This window comes from Sus scrofa, chromosome 13, assembly GCF_054392235.1.
Source record: "Sus scrofa isolate SSC_HxYL_T2T_F1_AM1 chromosome 13, Sscrofa_HxYL_maternal_Yorkshire_Landrace_v2.0, whole genome shotgun sequence".
Lineage (NCBI taxonomy): Eukaryota > Metazoa > Chordata > Mammalia > Artiodactyla > Suidae > Sus > Sus scrofa.
In genome coordinates, this window is record NC_139395.1 from 162,140,804 (window position 1) to 162,158,202 (window position 17,399).

At 37.1% G+C, this 17,399-nt stretch overlaps 1 protein-coding gene across 3 annotated transcripts in view; it reads left to right on the forward strand.

Annotated features, from left to right (window-relative positions):
- The first annotated feature begins 3,550 nt into the window (after positions 1–3,550).
- SLC9C1 (solute carrier family 9 member C1) overlaps positions 3,551–17,399 on the forward strand; it is a 193,736-nt gene continuing 179,887 nt past the window's right edge. For 2 of the 3 annotated variants that reach the window (XR_014824851.1, XR_014824850.1), the window contains exons 1-2: positions 3,551–3,629; positions 11,507–11,546. The gene's annotated coding sequence lies outside the window, so the exon portion shown is untranslated. The remainder of the gene's footprint in view (positions 3,630–11,506; positions 11,547–17,399) is intronic. The other variant, XR_307178.4, reaches the window with a different exon arrangement.

A 17,399-nucleotide genomic window follows, 5' to 3' on the forward strand; every position in this document is an offset into this window, starting at 1 on the left:
CCGTGTAAAACACAACTGCCAACATCAACTGACACTACTTGAAAGGTGTATAAAACTGCTAAATCAGACCATGTTTTTCTTCAATCATCTTAAAATAATGCATATTGTGAAAGTTCAGAATTCTAAGAATCCTCAGGAGTAGCTTAGGCTAATTAATATACAGTAAATCATGCAAGGAGTGGAAAGAAAGGCTCATTCTTTTGGCAGGGGAAAAGAAAGTAGGAGAAAAACAATTTATCTTGAAAAGGGCAAGGACCCAATGCACACATGAAAGCTCTGCTGCTTAGTGTGGATCTTTGGCAATGTCCTTAAATAATTTTGTAAACAGTTGGTTTGTTTTGCTTTTAGAAAAAAAGTGGTGATAGCAAGTCTGAACGTAGTATATGCATATGTGTGTACATAGACACACATATATGAATATATTTTTTAAAAGTCTTTAAATAATTGGTTGATCTGCAAGCCCAATTGAAAGCTACTGAAGAACAAGGGGCTGGTGGAATTTAGGCCTCTATTCCTCCTAATAGAGGAAGGGGCTGAGAAAGTATTTGATTTGGTTTGGTTTGCTTTGGATGGTTTTGGTATATACCACAAGATTGTGAAGGATAAAGAGTACCCTGTTCTTTGTTGTCATAGTACTTAGCATAGGCCCTGCCAACTCAATAAATTCAACAAATATTTTTGCAGGAGTAAAGCAAATGAATACAGAGCACCAAGGAGATTCATGACAGAGGGTCTTTTGGGGGCAGTAACCACATCTCTTTCATCTCACTATTTCTACTTTCTACCACAGTGGATTCTCAAAAGGTGATTGTAAAGTTCTCTTGTAGTGCAGCAGGTTAAGGATCTGGCATTGTTACAGTTTGCTGCTGTGGCTCAGGTTTGATCCCTGGCCCAGGAATTTCCACTTGCTGTGGGCATGGCCCAATCCCTGCTCCCCCCGCCCCACCCCCTGCCAAAAGTGGTTGTAGATTTGTATTAGGTATATTTGGGTGGCTCAGTTATTCTTTGTTATGGGACATCGGGCCATTTATAAGAAAAGTGTTCTCAGAGTTCCCGTGGTGGTGCAGTGGTAAAAAACCTGACTAGTATCCATGAGGATGTAGGTTTGATCCCTGGCTTTGCTCAGTGGGTTAAGGATATGACATTGCTGTGAGCTGTGGTGTAGGTTGCAGACTCAGTTTGGATCTGGCATTGCTGTGGCTGTGGTGTAGGCCTGCAGCTGCAGCTCCAATTTGACCGCTAGCCTGGGAACGTCCATATGTCATGGTTGTGTCCCTAAAAAGACAAAAAAAAAAGAAAGAAAAGAAAGAGAGAAAGAAAGAAAGAAAGAAAGGAAGGAAGGAAGGAAGGAAGGAAGGAAGGAAGGAAGGAAGAAAGAAAGAGAAAGAAAGAAAGAAAGAAAGAAAGAAAGAAAGAAAGAAAGAAAGAAAGAAAGAAAGAAAGAAAGAAAGGAAGAAAGAAAGGAAGAAAGAAAGAAAGAAACAAAAGAAAGAAAGAATGTTCTCATGGAAGTTTCCAGGTTTAATCCAAGTAATTTTCCCTTAACTGTCCAAGCATCTGTCTTTTGTCCTCCGCACACAAGGACCACCTGCAAAATGCATGGAAACCATGTGGCTCCAACATACTTAGTATATCCTTTCTACAGGAGTTAAAACCCTAACTCACATAAGTAGGATGTCCATGGAAACTCAATTGAACTGAGAAGAATTTTTACTGGCTGAGGCCAGCAAGGGTTGAGAGATACCATGGCCATCGCAGAAATAAATACTTCTATCATTTACTATGTTGTTCTTACCAGCATAATTCATTAATGTGGATAAGAATTTGAATGACTCTTGCAAAGTTGTGGAAGGAATGAAAAGAAAAAGTATAGAGAAGGGGAAGGATGAAAAATTGATACTAGGAAAATAAATCTATTCTTTTTCAAACTAATGAAAGATCTCAAAAGCTTAAAATTGTGTAGTAGTTCCCCTAACACTATCTCATCTTTTTTTTATAGATGCTTAAATTATGAGATTTAGTGAAAAAGTTAATCTTTTTTGGGGGGCCACACCCAAGGCATGTGGAAATTCCTGGACAAGGGGTTGAACCTGCATTACAGCAGTGACCCATGCTGCCAGAGTGACCACACTGGATCCTTAACCTGCTGTGCCACAAGGGAACTCCTGAAAAAGTAATCTTGGGAGTTCCCATGATGGCTCAGCAGTAATGAACCCGACTAATATCCATGAGGATGAGGGTTTGATCCCTCGCCTCACTCAGTGGGTTCAGGATCCTGCATTGCTGTGGCTGTGGAGTAGACTGGAAGCTCCAACTCCAGTTTTACCCCTAGCCTGGGAACCTCCATATTCTGCAGGTGCAGCCCTAAAAAAAAAAAAAAAAAAAAAGAAGAAAAGAAAAAAGAAAGAAAAAGGTAATCTTAGCTGTTTTTCTCTACTAGAGGGTTATTTGGTTTTGTTTTGGCTGAGCCTGCAGCATATAGAAATTCTCAGGCCAGGGAATGAACCCAAGCCACAGGAGCAACCCAAGCCACTATAGTGAAAACACTGGGTCCTTAACCTGCTGCACCACAAGAGAACTCCTCTAACCAGTGGGTTTGTCAGAGGTTATAAGAGGCCAACTTAGGAGCATCTGAAAATATTAAAAAAGGAATAAAAAGTGTGTTATCTATATTTTAGTCGACTATAATAAATTTAGAAATTACTGTCATTGACTTCATGGAAGTCTCGGATGGTTTATTTCTGAATTTTATTCATTTATTTCTTGTTTTCCTCAGCTCTACCTGCATTATATTCTGAAAGCTAGCACTGTCTTGGGAACTTCCTGGAGATCCATGAGGAAGGTGATGCTCTCTGATTCTTAATCATTGCTAGGTAATCTTGTATTATTTTTCTCCCCTTCTCCCTCTGGTATTTTGAACTTCTATGGGAATATGGATGGGTTTTTAATCCATTCATTTTCCATGGCATTCAGTGGTACCTTTCTGTGTCATCTTTCATGTGTGAGAGATTATCTCCTGTATTTTTTGTTGATTTCCTCTTGATAATTTCTTTCTCTTAATTCATCATTTTTAAATCTCCTTTAGACTGCTGTTGGATCTCCAGAATTTATTCTTTTTTTTTTTCCTGTTTCCCTAAGACTTTTCACCTCCTTTTTTCTTCTCTTCAGAGATCACCAATCTTTTCATTGACTTTTTGTTTTGCTGGCTAATCATACTTTTAATTTCCAAGAGGTCTTTCAGGATAATTGGTTTTTCTTTTTTCACGGTCTCCCTATGCTTCTTTTATGTAAATAATAATGTCTCAAATATCTCTACATACACTAACTCAACTTTTGCCTGATTTTAAATTTCCTTTGTTCCCTAAATCATTTCTCTTCTTTCTAAGTTAAACTATTAGAGTTTGTTTACCTTTGTTTTTATCTTGATTTTTCTTTCATGTTCCAACTTCCTGAAATAGTTGGCAGAAATTCAGGACTCTTGGCTGCTCTGGGAATGTAGGTGGAGCTTATCAACTGAGTCTGTGTTGTGGAAACAAAAAGAAAGCAGGCCAATGATGTTTCTGGACGCTCAGTGCCCCACGGAGAGGTCTTTGCTCTGGAGGAACTGATGTCCAAATACTCTGCCTTAGGTAATCTCAGAAAATTTATTATTTCCTTGTGGAAGTATTCCTTGTGTGTGTGTGTTTCTTTTCTGTCACCTAGGGTGCAAATGACTGGCTGCTCATGAAGTCTGCATGTGGTTGGCAAAATTAGAGAACGTAGTATGAGGTAATTAGCCTGGATTTAGAGTTTCAATTAGACAACTTCTGTGTCTGGACTGCAAGTCTGTCCAGAGTTCTGCCTCAGGATTCATTGCACTCCTCTCTTCAGGAGCATCTCTCTTCTGACACACTTTCTCCATCCTGCATTGTTTTTTGCTCCTACATTCATTTTTCATCTTTCATAATTTTGTTAAAACATCCTGGCTTTTAACACAAGCTCACCCTTTCTCCTTCTTTTGGTTGCATATCTATAATGTTTTGAGCTATTTTGTTATCATTTCTGTGGGATTTTCAGGGGGCAGAAGAGATAAGCATGTGTGGAAAGTCTTTTGTGTTGATGTAGAAGTCTGTAATTAAGTTTCTCTGAAACCGTAACACTTGGGAAAATATCAATACGATTGTACATGGAGGAGTTCCTGTTGTGGCTCAGTGGTTAACGAATCCGACTTAGAACCATGAGGTTGCGGGTTCTATCCCTGGCCTTGCTCAGTGGTTTAAGGATCCAGCGTTGCTGTGAGCTGTGGTGTAGGTCGCAGACGTGGCTCAGATCCTGCCGTTGCTGTGGCTCTGGCGTAGGCCGGTGGCTACAGCTCCGATTCAACCCCTAGCCTGGGAACCTCCATAGGCTGCAGGAGTGGCCCAAGAAATGGCAAAAAGACAAAAAAAAATTGTACATGGATACTGCACATGTACATGGATATTGATGACTTCAAAAGAGGGGCAAAGTATCATGTTTAGAGACACCTGCTTAATATATACTATTTTAAAAAGCATGACTTTATCACCATGATATAAATGTTTCATTGAATATGTGATTTATCAATATAAAGATTTTCTTCTATACTGTTTGGCATTGTGAATCTGCAAATTGGTTCCCCTCCCCAACTGTGTCATCAGAGACTCTCTTCTTTTCATCCCTTTCCTTGCTATTATGTAAGAAATTACCTTCAGGGGATGAGAGCCTCTAATTATACTTCCAGGGAGGCTATCTCAGACCAGAGAGGCTTGCAGACTAGATTAAAATGCTGGAATTACATGGTTTATGAATTCAAACTTAAAACAGAAGCAAGGAGAAAGAGTTGGGTCAAGTTAACATACTTAAGTCAGAAATGCCCAAAAAAGCAGCTACAAAAAGAAAAGGTGTGTTATTTTCAGACCATTTAATGATACAGAAAATGATCTTAGGTAGAGCACTAGGATAACACTATATTACAGTTTAAGGCAATCACTAATACTCATTAGTCTGATGATAAATTAAAATTAAAATGTAAAATTGTGTTCTGTAGGTTGAGAAGAGGGCAAAATAAGTTTGATTCATTTTTAGAAAGATTTCTGTTCCAAAATTTTGATGTTTTTAAAATGTAGGTAACTGAAATTTTGACTTTTTTTCATAGCACTGCAGACTTGTAGTGTGTTTTCCAATTTTCCACTCACTGTGCAACTATGCATAATTTAAATCATATCTCTGAGCTTTCATTTCCTCAGAGATCAGATAGTAAGGGTAAATTTACATATCTGATATATTATCATGACAATTTGTTGAAGTAAGATATTATCACAATATGAGTTGCTATTAATATTATAAAGCGAGTTTTTCTCGAGTTTTCCTAAATTTTTTTCCTACATTTTTTTTTAATTTTCCCACTGTACAGCAAGGGGGTCAGGTTATCCTTACATGTGTACATTACAATTACATTTTTCTAAATTTTTTTATATGTGTAATTTTAATGATCACAAAATTTTTTTCCATGTTCCTAATTTAAACTATCAAACCAATCTCAATCTAATGCTGGCAGGTTGTTTGCTTGCTTTTTGCAGAAACTGACAAGCTGAACCTAAATTTTATATGGAAATGCAAAGGCTTAGGTGTGGCTGAGGCAATCCTGAAGAAGAAAAAGCTGGAGGTGGTACTAATACCAAGAAAACTGTATTTTAAAAACTGTATTTAATTAATTATATCTGAGCCTACACACACTCTCTGAAAACAAGAGTAACAGCAACACTATATAGCTTGCCCTCAATGCAATAACTAAAAGAAATAAAAGCTTTCCAAAACCTCAAACTTGGATGGAATAATTTAAAGATGAATGAGTCTGAGAAAAATATTTAAGATCAGCTTATAAATATCTCTTTGTTATTTATTACAAGTAGTATAGAAGCAGAAAAAGTTTTCTAACAGTTGGAAAATTTTTTTTACCAAAAAAAAAAAAAAATCACTCCATGTGGCTGACATGAGATTCATTGTCATGGGATCAACTCTTTTTGTAGATGATCAAATATTTAAGTATTATGTTTTCATAATAAAGTTAAATTTATTTAATGTAGTTTTAGTGTTTCAAATAATCGTTTTATTAAATTTTATCTGGTATTAATTTAGATAGAATTAAATATATTTAACATTTATAGTTTCTATTCATTTATTTATTATTATTATTTTTTGTCTTTTGAGGGCCACACAGGTGGTATATGGAAGTTCCCAGGCTATGGGTCAAGTCAGAGCTACAGCTGCCAGCCTACACCACAGCCACAGCAATGCCAGATCTGAGCCCCATCTGCAACCTATACTATAGGTCAGGGTAACGCGGATCCTTAACCCACTGAGAGAGGCCAGGGATTGAATCCACAGCCTCATGGTTCCTAGTTGGATTCGTTTGCGCTGCGCCACGATGGGAATGCCAGCATTTATAGTTTTTAAAATTGAGATAAAATTTACATATTATATATGAATGTATTGATTTGATACATTTATATATTGCAAAACAATGTCCACTTTAGCTTTGCTAATGCTTCTGTCACATCACATAATTATTTCTTTTTTGTAGTTAAAACATTTAAGATCCAGTCTTTTAGCAATCTAAGTATATAATACAGTATTATTGACTCTAATCATTACGCTATACATTAGATCTCTAAAACTTATTCATCTTCTAGTTGCAAATTTGTACCTTTTAACATCTTCCAAGTTCCCTAACCTCTCACTGCCTGGTAACTACAATTCTACTGTTTCTATGAGTTCAACTTTTTTTTTTTTTATTTTTTTATTTTCCCACTGTACAGCAAGGGGGTCAGGTTATCCTTAGATGTATACATTGCAGTTACAGTTTTTTCCCCCACCCTTTCTTCTGTTGCGACATGAAGAGTTCAACTTTTTAAATTCCACTTATAAGTGATATAATACAGTGTTTGTCTTAATCTGACTCACCTCACTAAGCATAACGCCCTCATGGTTCATCCATATTGTAGTAGATAGCAGGATTTCCTTCTTTCTCATGGCTGTATAATATTCCGTTATACACTATATAATCATATATGTATACATGAGTTATATATATCACACCTTCTTTATCCATTTACCTGTTGACGGACACTTAGGTTATTTCCATGCCTTGGCTACTGTAAATAATGTTGCAATTAACATGGGCGTATAGATATCTTTTCAATATCCTGTTTTCATTTCCTTTAGATATACACCCAGAAATGGGTTTGCTGAATAATATGGTGGTTCTATTTTAACTTTTTGAGGAACCTCCACAGATTTTTCATTTTGTTTTTCATTTTAGAATAGTATTCAATAAATTACATGAGATATTCAAGACTTTATTATAAAATAAGCTCTGTGTTGTTAGATGATTTTGTCCACCTGTAAGCTAAAGTAAGTGTTCTTAGTGTTTTAAGGTAGGCTGTGATGTATGGTATAACATTGAGGTAGGTTGAGGAATAATGGTGGGTAGGTTAAGTGTATTGAATACATTTTTAAAATATTTTCAACTTATGATTTTTTTGTCAGAATATAACCTCATTGTAAGTAAAGGAAGAGCTATAATATAGTTTGAAATCAAGAAACATGATGCTTCCAGCTTTTTCTTTCTTTCTTAGTATTGCTTTGGTTATGCAGGGTCTTTTGTGGTTCCATGTAAATTTTTGGATTTTTTTCTATTTCTGAGAAAAATCCATTGGAATTTTGATAGGAAATGCATTTACTTTACGGATGGCTTTGGGTAGACATTTAACAATACTCATCCTTCTGATCCACAAACATGAGATATCTTTTCATTTGTTTATGTCTTCTTCAACTCCTTTTGTCAAATAAATTATTTTAATTATACAGATCTTTCAGTCATGTGGTAAATGTTATTCTTAAATATTTTATTCTTTTTGATGCTATATTGAGTGGGACAGTTTTATTTCTTTTTCAGATATTTTGTTGTTAGTATATAGAAAAAAACTGATTTCTGTATGTCGAGTTTATATCCTGCAACTTTACTGAATTTGTTGAATAGTTCCAGCATTTCTTGTTTGAATCTTTAGGGTTTTCTATTCCTAAGATCATATCATCTGCAAATAATGATAGCTTTACTTCTTCCTTTCCAATTTGGATGGCTTTTATTTCTTTGTCTTATCCCATTGCTCTAGCTAGGTCTCCTAGAACTATGTTGACAATGGGCACCTTTGTGTTGTTCTTGATCTTAAAGGAAAAGCTTTCAGTCTCTTGAATATGATATTAGCTATGGATTGTAGTATATGACCCTTATATTTTTAAGGTATATTCTCTCTACACCCAATTTGTCAAGGGTTTTTATAATGAAAGGTTGCTATATTTTGTCAAATATTTTTCTATATCTGTTGAAATGATCATATGATTTTTTTTAATCTTTCAATCTCTTGATGTTTTATATCACACTTATTGATCTATGTATTTGAAGCATCCTTGCATCTCAGGGATAAATACCACTTGGTCCTGATGTATGATCCTTTTAATGTGTTGTTGAATTCAGTTTGCTAATTTTTTGGCAATGCCCATGGCACATAGAATTTCCTCAACCAGGAATCAAACCCACGCCACAGCAGTTACCTGAGCCACTGCAGTGACAATGCTGGATCCTTAACCCTCTTCACCATAAGGGAACTCCCAGTTTGCTAATATTTTGTTGAGAATTTTTATATCTATATTCATCAGGAATATTGGTCTATAGTTTTCTTTATTTTTAGTGTCCTTAATTTAGCTTTGCTATGAGGGTAATACTAGCTTCATAGAAAAGTACCATCTCTTTAAGTTTCTGGAAAAGTTTGAGGAGGATTGGCATCATTCTTCTTTAAATATTTAGTAGAATTTATCAGAGAAGACATCCAGTCCTGGGCTTTTCTGTGTTTAGAAGTTTTTGATTTCTACTTCAATCTCCTTACTAATAATTTATCTCTTCAATTATTCTATTTCCACATGATTTAATCTTGGTAGGCTTTATATATTTAGAGCTTTATGCATTTTTTCTAAGTTGTCCAATTCATTGGCAAAAAATCATTCATGGTAATCTCTTAGGATCCTATGTATTTGTGTAATGTCAATTGTAATGTATCCTCTTTCATTTATAATTTTATTGACTTGAAATTTATTTTCCTAGTCTAGACAAATGTTTTTCAATTACGTTTACCTTCAAAAAAACCATTTCTTATTTTCATTGGTCATTTCTTTTGGTTTTCTGGTCTCTGTTTTATTCATTTCTACTCTGATCTTTGTTATTTCATTCTTCTGCTAACTTGAGCTTAGTTTGTTCTTCATTTTCTGGTTCCAGGAGGTGTAAAATTAGGTTGTTTATTGAGAATTTTTCTTTCTTTTTTTTTTTTTTTTCTAGGTCCACACATGCAGCATATGGAAGTTCTCAGGCTAGAGGTCGAATCAGAGCTATTGAGATCTTTTAATTTTCTTATTATATGCATTTATTGCTATAAACTTCCCTCTCAGAACTGCTTCTGTTGCATTCCATAGGTTTTGGTATGTTGCGTTTCCATTTACATTTGTTTCATGATTTTTTTATTTCTTATTTTATTTTTTATTTCTCTTTCTCTCTCTCTTTTTTTTTTTTTTTGGTCTTTTTTAGGGCCACATCTGCAGCATATGGAGGTTCCCAGGCTAAGGGTTGCATTGGAACCATAGCCGCCAGCCTATACCACAGCAATAATAGATCCAAGCTGCATCTGTGACCTACACCACAGCTTACTGCAACTCTGGATCCTTAAACCACTGAGGAGACCAGGGATAGAATCTGCATCCTCATTACTTGTAGGATCCATTTCTGCTGAGCCATGGTTTGAACTCCCTTGGTAGTATTTTAGTCTTATTAAATTTGCTAAGACTTGTTTTGTGCCACACTCAGTAGTATGCAGAAGAGCTGGCTACAGAATAGAGGAAGTATGGATTTGGAACTTGGGGCATTTGCAGTGTCCACAGGCCTGTGTGTGTGTGTTGGGGTGAGGGGGGAGGATTCTTGGGTGAAGTTCTTCCAAAGGCTCATGGGTGAATTTCCTGCTGAAGTTCTGAGCACAGTCAGCAGGAACCATAACTCTTTAATGCCCTTTGATATTCTTATCTGCCTCTTTATTCAACTACCCCCTGCCCCCAGTTATAGATGTCCCATCTCAACACTTTTGTGCTGCTGGAGAGAAATGGGCTCCTCCAGCAGTGTCCTACACAGCTGGGATACTCACTCACCACCCTTCTTTTCTCTCTTTGGGAAGTCATCACAAGCTAGTTTATTCTTATGCTCTGTAGGAGGAGGAATGGCACCGGCAATGTTGCTCTTACCCATCCAATACCTCCAAACATATTCTAATTTTGCTCCAGTCATATGCCGTAATTTCCCCTTGGGAAGACTGGATTTCTACAAACTCTTTCTTGTCTGTGGGTATCTGCCATGTCAGTACTCTCCAGGTTTTCCCTGCTTAGGGCCAAGAGGGGTTGGGGAAGTTTTGCTGGCTTCTGGTAGTTGCATAGACTGTACTGAAGTCTGTCTGCTTATTACCAAATGCATAAGTGGTAGAAAATCTTGGCTTGTGATGCTGGATCCACAACTTCCACAGAGGTACTTTTGTTTGTGGATGGATGCCTAATTAGATATTTAGAAGGAAAATGAAAAGAAAATATCTTATGCCATGATGATGCTGACATCACTCACATTTATAGTTTTATAGGCAGACTTAAACATGTCTAGAAGTTGAAAAGAAGCCATTAGAGAGACTGGTATAAAACCCAGAAGAAGAAATAGTGAGTGGTGTGAAGTCCTGGGTAATGGAAAGTAGGAGTGAACTACAAAAGGAGGAGGGGCATCCTTTGAGTCATGAGGGAAAGAAGAGAGGGTAGAAGAGGGATAAGAGAAAAATGGAAGACTGAATCTATGTATGAGTGTTTCTATTATGATATTTTTCTGTATCATGAACATAAATGCCCTATTTTGCATTCCTCTGTGTGAATGATAGTGTCAGAGAAAAATGCCACTGTGCTGCAAGACATATAGAAGCCTCTATAGTTAGATCCTAAGCCATGAAATCATTATATTTTTGGAAGTTCTAGTCAGAAATGTTTGAAATATTTACCTGTTTCTACAAGCACCTCAGGCATTGCAGACAAACTGAAAGGTGCAGGAATTAGTTTAATAAACCAAAGCTTTTCAGGGTTAGGGTTAGGATTAGGGTAATAGCATTCAAGGAAGGCAGGTGCTGTTCTCACATTGGGGGTTGGCAAAAATGGTCATGGGAAGTATACCTCTCACAAGTGAGTCTTGGGCATCAAATATCAGTCTCAAAGGACAAGTGCTCCTGAGCACATCTGAGAAAATTCCTAGAGATGCTTCAGGAGATATTTTGATGGAGACACAAGGAGGCAGGTCCTGACCAAGGTCCTGAGTTGGTTAGGAGACAAGCTGGCAAAATTTGGATCATCAATGTTAATATTACATTATTTATACCCACAGGCTCATGAGATTTGAAGACATATAGACAACATGGATTTTGGCAAGTCGTTTTTATTTATTCTTAAATAGTATAAAAACTGAATAACAGAAATCCCAATTATATAAAAGAAATAGGAAGTAGAAGCCCTCACAAGTTCTTTCTTGGCAATAACTCAACCAATGAAAAGCCATGGACTCTGTTTATTTCAGCCCTCCCCAATTCCTTTTTTTCCCTATGAAAGAGCTCTTCCCTTGCTGTGTAGGAACTTGCACTTGACTTGCTGTGGTTGTAGATCCTGAATTACAGTTCTTTGCTGATCCCCATTAAACCCGTTTTTGCTGTGAAAATAACTAGCAGTCTATTTGTTTTAGGTCAACAATAGAAATCACCCTTAGTAGTTTTAGTCTTTAGTGATAGTGGTTTAAGTGCTAAATTAGAAACAGGAATACAGATAGCACAGCTCATCTCAAGGGTAAGAGGTGAAGATGGTTCCTTTCCAGGAAAAGATGCTGTCTCAGCTGGAGCCCTGGGGACATGTGGACTCTCTGGGCTAGGGACAGATGAGTATCACTGAAAGTGAAGCCAAGACTAATGTTCATATCATACATGTATGTGTATGTGTTTCCTTCTGTCAAAATTATCAATATACCTTGCCTTTAATTTCATCCTAAATTGCAGTGATCAAGTACTTCTCATGTTGTCATTATATTGTCCAAAATGCCCTAAATAGCCGGTTGAGAGATAACTTGTTCTAAAGAATCAATGTCTAAAATATCTTTTTTTTTTCCTTTTTAGGGCTACACCTACTGCATATGGAGGTTCCCAGGCTAGGGGTCAAATTGGAGTTGTAGCTGCCAGTCTACACCATAGCTCACAGCAATGCACAGCAATGCCAGATCCCTGACCCAATGAGTGAGGCCAGGGATCAAACTTGTGTTCTCATGGATCCTAGGCAGATTTGTTTCCACTGAGCCATGACTGGAACTCCTAAAATATCTTTTCATTTTAATTCACATGAAATGACTTCAAGTATGGTATGTGTACATTATTCCTACATTTTAAGAATTATATTTATAGTTTATGAATTATCCTAAAGGCATACCCTCCATATGTCAATAATTCACAGGCCAATAGAAATATCCCCCAGCTTCTATTTCTAGTCCTTATCTAAACTTCAGGTTCACAGGTCGAACTTTGTAACTGATAACTTCACTTAGGTATCTACTATAAATCTTAAGCTTGACATGTGTAACACAAAACTCTTAATTTCCTTCTTCTTTGAAGCCTGCTTTTGCTTTTTGTTTTAAGCAAATGACACCCTATCCATTTAGGTGTGTCAAAAACCAAAGAATCGCCCATGAATCTCTCATTCTTTCTATTCCTTCAACCCATCAGCTAGTGCTTTCTCTAAAATGTATCCTTATTCTTCCCATTCATCACCATATCTTTTACTACCAGCCCCATCAAACCCACTATAATTTCTTCCTGTTGTGGTAAGCACTTTCCCATCCCTCCTACCTTCCCCCCTTGACTACCTAAGATACATTTTTCACTCAGCAGCCAGAATTATCTTTTCAAAAACATAACATGGAGTTCTTGTCATGGCTCAGCAGAAATGTCAAACTAGTGTCCATGAGGATGTGGGTTCAATCCCTGGCCTCCCTCAGTGGGTTAAGGATCAGGCATTGCTATGAGCTGTGGCGTAGGTCATAGATGTGGCTTGAATCACGAGTTGCTGGAGCTGTGGAGTAGACTAGCAGCAACAGCTCCTATTTGACCCCTGGCCTGGGAACTTCCGTATGCTGTAGATGTGGCCCTAAAAATAAATAAAGAAATAAAATTTTAAAAACCCACCAAAAAAAAAAAAAAAAAACGTAAACTATCTTATGTCAATTCCTTCTTTAAAATCCTCTTATTGAGATTTTAGGGAGATAATAAACTGCTCCCCGTTTTCAGCTCCCAAGTCTGGATTCAATAGAGAGATAGACAAATTTGGGTAAATAAGAACGAAAACATTTGTTTTGTCATTGATAAATTCTTGGATTATTGCCCAGTAGTGAGCATGGCCATCAAGACCTCAGTAATATTCAATATCTAAGTTAACTACTTCTTCATTTTTCCTCTTATTTTTTTTCTTCTTCTTCTTTTTTTTTTTTTTTTTTTTTTTTTTTTGCTTTTTAGGGCAGCACCTGCGGCATATGGAAGTACCTGGGCTAGGGGTTGAATCGGAGCTACAGCTGCCAGCCTACACCACAGCCACAGCAACGCTGGATCCAAGCCATGTCTGCGAGCTACACAACAGCTCAAGGCAATGCCGGATTTTAAACCACTGAGCAAGGCCAGCAATCGAACCTGCAACCTCATAGTTACTAGTTGGATTCATTTCTGCTGTGCCACAACAGGAACTTCTATTTTCCGTCATTTTAAAGTGTGGCTAGTATTTGGGGAAAGCAATATCATGAAGGAAGAAACAAGATCATCCTTATAAATTTCTGATTTTCTTCCCCAAGAAAGGAAATACCCCTGGTTGCCCATAGGCTTAATTATTAAGTTTGAAGAGAACTAAAACCATTACTCATGTTTTAAGTGTTCTGGCCTCTGCTCCTTCTCATGGAGATATGTCAGATCTGATTTGTGAGTTTGAGAAAGGGATGGGACTTGGCTGGCTCTACCTCTTCTGGAACATCTTGTTGTCTTCCATCCCCCAGAGACATTAGGTCTGTTTTCTGCTTCGTTAGAAGCCTCCTCTGTCTGCCCTGCATGGGGCCCTACAGCTGTGTCTCTGTGCTGGTGAGTGGACTGGTACATTTTCTGCCTCGGAAACTCCTACTCGATGATTAATTCCAGCTTGAAAGTCACCACCTCTATGAAGTCTTTTCTAGACAGGCTTCACTTCTGTATTTTACTAACTTAACCTACTATATATAGATTATTTTTTGTCTTCTTCTTGTTTTTATGCTTGTATTTTAAACCACACTCTGCTTCTCAAAGGTAGAAATTGCTGTTTGTTTTTGATTGTGTTTTTTGACTTCATGTTCCCAGGACATTGGTACAAATAGGTACTCAGAAAGTATTTGCGGAGTAAATTAAATTTTCTTTTCTTCCTTCCTTCCTCCCTTCCTTCCTTCCTTGTTCCTTCCCACTTTCCTTCTCTTTCTCTATCTCTAGCCCTCTATTTCTCTTTTTCTTTCTGTCTCCTACTTTTTAATTCACCTAAACAATATTTTATACATCATTTTCTTGACAGACACATATCCATGATGCTGTAGGCTGAATGTTTGTTCCTCCTCAAACTCATATGTTGAAACCTAATTCCCAATGTGATGGTCTTAAGAAGTGTGACCTTTGAAAGGTGCTTAGGTCTTGAAGGTGAAACACTCATGAAATGGGATGAGCACCCTTATAAAAGAGACTAAAGATATCCCCCTTATCCCTTCCACTACATGAAGACATGTGAAGACATAGCAAGAAGACAGCCATGTGTGAACCAGGAAGCCAGACACCAAATCTGCAAGTACTTTGAACTTGGACTTCCAGTCTTCATAACAGTACAAAACAAATGTTGTTTAAGTCGCCCACTCTATAGTATTTTTGTTGTAACATTACAAAAGGACTAAGACACGTGTATTATTCAATACTATTGTCTGTTGATTAGTCTTAAAGAAACAAGGTAGATTTTAAGAGTGGCATGGGTCAAATAAATGTGTCCATAATTGCCCTGTTGTGTTGTAATATCAATGAACAATCTATTATATTCACCTACTTGAAGACTTTATGGACATCCTATATTTTGATATCTCTACTGTCTCTCAAATCTTGCAAAACCTATTTTAAGTACTAAAAAATGATTGCTATAAGCATATCTTAATACCAGATCACTATTTATTTTTCATTCTATGTGACTAAAATTTATTTTCTGTCTCTCATCTATTCATGCTCATCAGTTTTCATCTGAAAAGAGCCGGACAGATCTTCACCAAGATTGAAGGATACATTTAACATGGTTAATTGATTAATCAATAAGTGAATTTATGAGCCCCCATAACTGCAAAGTCTAGAATATCTCAATTTTGGAGAAACTTGATGAGAAGCTAATATTAAAACTGTCAGAACTTGATTGTCTTTGCCTATCTTCTGGTTCTACTCACCTCTATTTTGGATCAATCCCCAGTCAGGCTCTATCTGCAGCAGCTCCAGAATGTATATGCTTGAAATTCCAAGTGCAACAGGAAAGACAAAGTCCATGTCTCAGGAAGCTCAGAGAGAAGCCTCAGAACTGCATTTGTTCAGACTTAGACCCTATGCACATTTGTGAATCAAATTGTGACCAGACCCAACTGTGATACATAAATGTATTGTCTGAATTAGAACTTGGCCACAAGGGCATTCCCAGAGCCAACTGTGAAGTCAACTTCACTCCACACATATGGACGGAAGCATATGGGAAAGGGTGACTCCCCGAACCAAATTAGGATCCTGTGACTTTGACTTTGACTTTGGGTGGCAAGACCAACAAATGCCTATTATGGATGTCCTGCTATACAGTATGGTCTCAGTATAGTCCCAAACTTACTTTGGGAGATTCATAGAAAGAAGCAGTCATTCTTCAGGAAACATCAAATTGATGTTTGAAAAGATGCCCATAAACTGCTGATCAGGAAAGACCACTCATATTAAAAAGCCATTAACAGATAAAGAAAACCCTGGCTTCCAGTATGAGCCCGAAATAAAAATCCCATAAAAGTAAATGCTTTCCTGTATTGATCCATGACTGGGCTGCCTCTTAAGCGAGCTATCTCTTGACTAAGTAGCAACAGAATTTATTTAATTTTACAGTTGTTAGCATTGTGAATTGCAATACCTGGGGGTGAGCAAGTGATCAATTAAAATTATGCATTTTGAACTTGTTAACTCTGAACTCTAAGCCCTCTCCAAAAGTTTTCCCAGATTCATGTAATCTGGCTATGTTCCACTTTCCCAAAAGTCTGACAGGAAAGAAGAGACCCTCTTTACTCATTAGCCCAAGGAGGTTGATAGAATGTAAATCACTTTCTGAAGCACTTTTCTGTCATGGTACAAGGGAGTGCTGTCCAAATGTAGGAGGAAACATATTTTCCTCCCATCAGCTAATAAAGTGTTTATCAAACACCTAAAACATTTTTAGTCCTACAAGATGAACTTCTCTAAAAAAGAGTGATACGTGCTTAAATTTATATTCTCTGTCTATCCCATTCATAGCTACTGATTTTTTCATTAATAAAATTCACATACACGTATGATATATATATATTTTTTTAAAAAAATCAGGGTTCCTGTCTTGGCTCAGCAGAAACGAATCTGACTAACATCTATGAGGATGCAGGTGACCTGGCCTTGTTCAGTGGGTTAAGGATCCAGCATTCCTGTGAGCTATGGTGTAGGTCACAGATGCAGCTTGGATCCCATGTTGCTGTTGCTGTGGCATAGGCTGGCAGCTACAGCTCTGATTCGATGCCTAGCCCGGGAACTTCCATATTCCACAGATGTGGCCCTAAAAAGACTAAATAAATAAGTAAATAAATAAAAATCAGTATTCTGAAAGCCTGCTATGTTGTCCCAGGCATTGCGTTAGATGCTAGAAATACAAGAAAGATATTTTTTCTGTCTTTATTGACCTTCCATGATAGTAATAAAGCTATTATGCAAATAACCATACAATCTCTAACTGTGGTCATAGACATTACAAACAAAAGAGAAAGTATGATATGTAGTGAGAACTAGTTATTGTGGGGATCTAACCTAGTCTGGAGGTTAGAGGACGTTGGCTAGAGAAAATGAGATCTGGAATATGAGCAGCATAAGGAATAGGGGGTGTGTCATCTGAGTCCCACCAGGAGAGAGTAATTGAAACAGGGGAACTTTAATATAAAAGTT